Genomic DNA, 6,569 nt, shown 5'->3' on the forward strand with positions numbered 1-6,569 from the left:
TATTAAATCTGTCTCGTTTCTCATTGACAAATTCCAGAAGGAACTATAGTGATCATCGCTTTACAGCTGAAATAAAAGAGGCCCAGAGTAGTTCACCAATTTTCCAGGGTCACATATCAGATAAGCCCACCCTGAAAACTTTGGGTCTAAGGGAATAGAAAAACATTTAAATGATCTAAACCATGTACACAGTCCACCTAGCAGATTTTCTGTGTAATGTTTCAAGTAACAAAGTTTTCTTAGAACTTAGTACTTCAAGAAGAGCCTGGGTGGCTCAGTCGGTTGAGTGTCCTCAGACTTCGGCTCAGGTCATGATCTCATGGTTTGTGAGTTCGAGCCCTGCATTGGGGTGTGTGCTGACAGCTCAGAGCCTGGAGCCTGCTTCAGATTCTGTGTCTCCCTCTCTCTCTGACCGACCAGTGCTCACACTTCCGTCTCTCTCTCTCTCTCTCTCTCTCTCTCTCTCTCTCACACACACACACACACACACACACACACACACACAAATAAGTAAACATTAAAAACAAATTTTAAAAAAGAACTTAGTACAGCAAAACAATGCAAAATAAAATAGTAATTCCATTCTTTGCCATGAAGATGTGGAATCCTAAGAATGATAATATGCAGTATTGACAAATCACAGGGAAATGGTCTTTCTCATTTATTTTGGTAGAAATATAAACTGGTACAGTAATTTTGAAACACAATTCAGCCAGAAAAAATTAAAAGTTTTAAAGTTGACAGATTCACACAGAGGTTTATATTCAGTCTTGTTCATTTCTATTTTATATATAATAAAGAAGTAATAAAAACCTAAATGGTTTTATCAGGGAGCATTTAAATCTATCATATGCATCCAATTGATGGCACTCTGTGTAGCCATAAGTCATTATTCTGAAAACTACTTAGTATCATAAGGAAATACACTTAGTATGAAATGTACTACTTATGTAGCAATAGATGTGTGTGTGTGTGTGTGTGTGTGTGTGTGTGAAAGAGAAAGTGAGTGTGTGTGTGAAAGTTATTTTTAGCTATGGAACTCTGAGTAATTTTCTCTTTAGAATTCTTAGTGTTTTGGGCAACTGTAAGCAAGCTATTTAAAAAGTCTTTTGATTCTCAGAGAAGCTGAGAGGAGGAACGGCCACCGGCTACTTCCTACCGACCTCACTGACAACTTACACAACCTTCCCAGAGCATGTCTGGGTACTGCCACCAGCACCCCCAGCAGTAATGACTTCTGGTAGGGTCCCTGTGCTCACTGCCAGGCTGTGGAGTAGGGTCAACCCTACCCCTAGAGGATGGAGGCAAAAATGTCCACCTGTCACTAGTCCCTGTCACAGTCTTCAGAGCAAAACAATCTCCACTCCTCATATTCTGTCCGCGCAGGACCAAACCAGACTGCCTTCCTACTCAAGAAACTGATCTATTTTAAATTTCCACCCTCTCTCTCTCTCTCCATCCCCCCTCCATTTTCTTCATAGCATTTAACACTCTCTAACTATTTAACTATATAACTATACACACACACACACACACACACACACACACACATAGTCTATAACGATGTAATTATGTAATTAGGGCACCTGAGTGGCTCAGTCAGTTGAGGTTCTGACTCTGGATTTCCACTCAGGTCATGATCCCAGTGTCAGGGGATCGAGCCCCATATTAGGCTCCACACTGAGCATGGAGCCTGCTTAAGATTCTCTCTCTCTCTCCCCCCCTAAAAAAAAATAAATTTTTACAAAATGTAAAATACTATATAGCTTACTCACTGATTATGTTACACAATCTCTTCTTCACTGATCCAGCCCTAGCACCTAGAAACACATAATAGATTCTTAAAAAAAATTTTTTTAATTTATTTTTGAAAGAGAGACAGAGTGTGGGCAGGGGAGGGGTAGAGAGAGAGAATCTAAAGCAGACCTCAGACTCTGAGCTGTCAGCACAGAGCCCAAGGCAAGGCTCGAACCCATGAACTGTGAGATCATGACTTGAGCTGAAGTCAGACACTTAATAGCGACTAAGCCACCCAGGTGCCACGTAATAGACTTAGTAAGTAGTTTTGAATGGATAAAAAATGGACAAGCAAATGAATGGGTATTATAACTCTTTAAAATTTTCTTTACTGGAGAATCAATTTATGAAGCAGAAGTTGTAACTCATGCCTTATGAACCATATCCAGATAGATCATTTTAGTATCTGCAATATTTTCCTTAAAATTTTTTGTTTAGAAATAATTTTAGCCCACAAGATACTGTAAAAATGGTAAAGTGAATTTACAATTTACCCTTCATCTAGCTTCCCCTGATAACATCTTACATCGTCCAGGCAGTTTTTCACATTGAAAGGCATGCCTTCATATAAAAATCAGGAATTTGAACGCAAAACCAGAGATGTGTAACTTCTCCTTAAGAGCCACTAGATCTGGTGACCCCAGGCTCGCCTTCCTGCCTGCAGCCTGACCATGGCTGCCCCCTCCAGACAGGGCATGTGTAGACCTGTCTGGCACAGACTCAACCACTCACTCTGTTTTACTGCTTCCCTTGAGATCATTAGTTCCCATTTACCTGCGTCCAAACCCAATGGGTATAAACACCACTTCCTGAAATCTAAGCTCCCAATGATGTGAATTGTTTTGTTTCGTTTACTGTAGTGGCTTGGGTTGGATTTTTTAGCTGATGTATTCCACATGCTTAGAACAGTGCCTGACACACAGCAGTTGACTTCATCAACTCATTAATCATGAAGCCAAGACAACTCATTTATGTTACCAGCCTGACCTTCATAGGCATTTACATGTGAAGCCCCTGGGATATGGCAAATAAGTGTCTCCGTTGGAGAGCACTTTTGCTCTGGTGAAGTAACAGTCTCCCACAGGGACTTCCCCGAAGTGCTGTGGCTGACATCCTCCCCGCTGTTCTCCTTTATCCAGGGGCAGATTCCTGCCCTTGGTATCTTTGGTCTAGAGAAGAAACGCTCATTGTTTAGTGTTTCGGTGGGTCAAGATTGCTCCACGTGAACTTGGGCACAGTTCTCAAAGTTACAGAAACTGAGCTGTTCACACAGCTAGTGTCCCAGGTGTAGGTCAGCCTCCAAGAGGATTGGGTGGGGAAGGTTCTGAGGTCTCCCAGCTTATCTCCCTCTGTTCCACCCTCTGACGACATAGTCCTAAACTAAGCACTTGGGTGTGTCTTTTATACATATGGTTATTTCACCCCAGTGGCCGACTTACCTTTTCTTTATAAGAGCCTCTGGACTCCTTAGACAAAGTAGGGCGCTCCGTATTTATGCTCTATATTCTGGAGTTATTCAGAGACAAAGACTTTCTAACAGAAAAAGAATATCTCAGTATAGAATTTTGGTAGAGCAATGTAAACATCTTGCCTTACTTCTTTAAAAAAAATTTTTTTAATGTTTTATTTATTTTTGATACAGAGAGAGACAGGGCATGAGAGGGGGCGGGTCAGAGAGAGAAGGAGACACAGAACTGTAAGCAGGCTCCAGGCTCTGAGCTGGCTGTGAGCACAGAGCCTGATGCGGCGGGGCTCGAACCCACGAACGTGAGATCTGACCTGAGCTGAAGTCGGAGGCTTAACCAACTGAGCCACCCAGGCTCCCCGCCTTAGTTCTAATAAGTAAGGAAAATTACTCAAATAATTCTTATACCAAAAATTACTTCATATAGACTTGCTCTCTTCATTTAAAATACAAGTGTCAGGTGTACTAGTTTATATCTCCCCAGACATCCCACTGCATGTCTATATAGGAGGAGACTAATTTTATGTGCCATGTGGATGTACAGAAAAATCTAGGAGTAAAACCACCAAAATATTAACAGCCCTTATATTTACACAGATGGATAAGTATTGTTCTTCTTTAAAAAATGTATATATTTATATATCTGTTAAGAAGGTTTTTGGTTGCAAGTAATTAATGCCCAGTAATACCCCTTAACCAAACTGAGCTTCATTTTTCACATAACAAGAAGTTCTTAGGTTGCTCCAACCTTGGTTTAGTGGCTCATTGATGTTAACAAAGATGCAAATTTTACAGCTTTCATCTGTGACCCTTAGTGTGTTGGCTTTTCATCCTTATGCTTTCCCAGAGGACCCCAAACACCTCATCTTATGTCTCATTTCTGGAACAATGCCTTATGGCCACCCCTCTCTATAAGCAGAAAGAGAATAGAAATGCTGCAATTCTCTTAGACCCAGGACAAGGGGAAACGACCGCAATAGTTGTACTGTGCACAACCTATGAAGCTGTACATTGTCCCACAGAGAACTGTTGCTTTTCTTTTTGTTTTTTAATTGTTTAATGTTCATTTACTTTTTTATAATGAACTTTTTTCTTTTTTTGATAAAATTTTTAATGTTTTATTTATTTTAGAGAGAGAGAGAGAGACAGAGTATGAGAGGGGGAGGGGCAGAGAGAGAGGGAGACATAGAATCCAAAACAGCTCCAGGCTTCAAGCTGTCAGCACAGAGCCTAATATGGGGCCCAAACCCATGAATCAAGAGATCATGACCTGACCCAAAGTCAGACGCTCAATGGACTGAGCCACCCAGGAGCCCCCTTACTTATTTGTTTGTTTGTTTACTCATTTAGAATTGTTGTTTTTCATACCCTGGGACTGCCCTGAACCGAATGGTGGTTCCATGAGGGAAGGAAAAGGAATAGCTCTTGGGCTGTGGGGGAGGGGCACTTGACAACATCTGCCACAGCTTCTCAGAATCCCCTCTTCATGTTCTGTCACAGCTGCTCCATGCAGTTTGTAAATATCTGCGATATTACGTCATTGATTTCTGTCTCTGCTGAGTGAGAAAATCATTAGTTCCTGAGAAAGATTAAAGTTCTTGGCCATCAGCCATTTGCAGTTTTGTCTGATCCAAGAAGACCCTGACAGGGACCCTCAGCACTGACAATGATACTTCAGCCCCCCGGTAGTCACTTCGGGCTCGTCAATAGATTGAGACATGACTGAGATACATCACTTACACCAGCCTTTTGAAATCACTGAAGAGGTCTTTACCTACAGGAAATAAAAATGTCCTGTGTCTTCCCTCACTTAAAAAGTGTGGGGGCGCCTGGGTGGCTCAGTCGGTTAAGCCTCCAGCTTCAGCTCAGGTCAGATCTCACATTCGTGGGTTCAAGCCCCGCGTCAGGCTCTGTGCTGACAGCTAGCTCAGAGCCTGGAGCCTGCTTCCGGTTCTGTGTCTCCTTCTCTCTCTGCCCCTCCCCCTCTCATGCTCTGTCTCTCTCTGTATCAAAAATAAATAAAACATTTTAAAAAAATTAAAATGAATTCCTTGAAACCCCTGAGCTCAGTTTAAAAAAAAAAAGTGTGGGGGCAGCTGGGTGGCTCAGTCGGTTGAGCTTGATTTCAGCTCAAGCTCATGATCCCGGGGTCGTGGGATTGAGTCCCACATTGAGCTCAATGCTGACAACACGAAGCCTGCTTGGGATTCTCCCTCCCTCTCCCTCTGCCCCTACTCAGCAATAAATAAATTAATTAATTAATAAATAATAAATAGTAAACATCTTTTCCTAAAAATCAGCCAATCTTTTGTTACCCATTTTTCAGCACATTTTTGAGAAGACATAATCTCAGTACATACTGTAAGATTTAATAGATGGAGGCAGAGACAAGAAGAAAGAAAGAGACCAAGCTATGGAGCCAAAAAAGGCTTTATTGGGATCTGTGATTCCCAGGCGAGGTTCCGTGACTCCTGAAGTGGGGAGTCAGGGAAGTCGCGCCTGGTACGGGAGGGGCGGGGTATTTTATGGGTGAGAGACTTCCGGTCCAGTCCTGGGAGGGCTGATTACCAAATAAGGGCATTTTAGGGCCGTGGCAGGATGGGATAGGTTGCCTCCTCTGTCAGGGTGATGGGAAGCGGGAGCTTCATGATTGGCTGTTTTCAAAATGGCCCGGGACATTCCAAGGCTGCGGGTCGGGGGTGGAGGTTGTCTGTGCACGGAGTTCTTCTCTAACCCACAGCAAAATGGCTGCTCCATCGCCATCTTAAGGTAACTCTTACTTTCCGACCTTTCTGGTGTTGTGGGGCAGCATCAGGTCTCTGGCTACTTCCTGCTGAGATGGGGGCGGCGTGATGATTGGGGTTTGTGGTCGGAATGGGAGAGGACCGGTGAACCAGCAGCAGGTGGATAGTGGCTCAGTTAGTGAGTCTGGATACCAGTTCCTGTAAAAAGTTGGACAAACAGCGAAACAGACACGGCCCCCTTGGGGCTATGAGGAGTAATTCGATTATGGGTCTGGCCAGGGTGGACAAGAGGCTAATTAATCATGGAGACCAGTTGAAGAGGCTTTTATACCAATTTTGGTTTTGGCTCCTTACTTTTGCCCTTTCTTGTAGATGGCCGCGAACCACGAGTAAGCTATCTTGTACAATTCCTGCGCTATTGGCATAGAAGCAACATTGGTCCCTAAAGCCCGGCATAGCCCTCCTGGTGTAACAGTAATAAGTCTAACCCTCGCGTGGGAAGCAGCAGCGAGGGGCCAGTCAGGAGAGCGGGATCGAGCAAAGCTCTCGTGCCCTTGCAACCC

The sequence above is a fragment of the Suricata suricatta genome, chromosome 6, assembly GCF_006229205.1.
Source record: "Suricata suricatta isolate VVHF042 chromosome 6, meerkat_22Aug2017_6uvM2_HiC, whole genome shotgun sequence".
NCBI lineage: Eukaryota > Metazoa > Chordata > Mammalia > Carnivora > Herpestidae > Suricata > Suricata suricatta.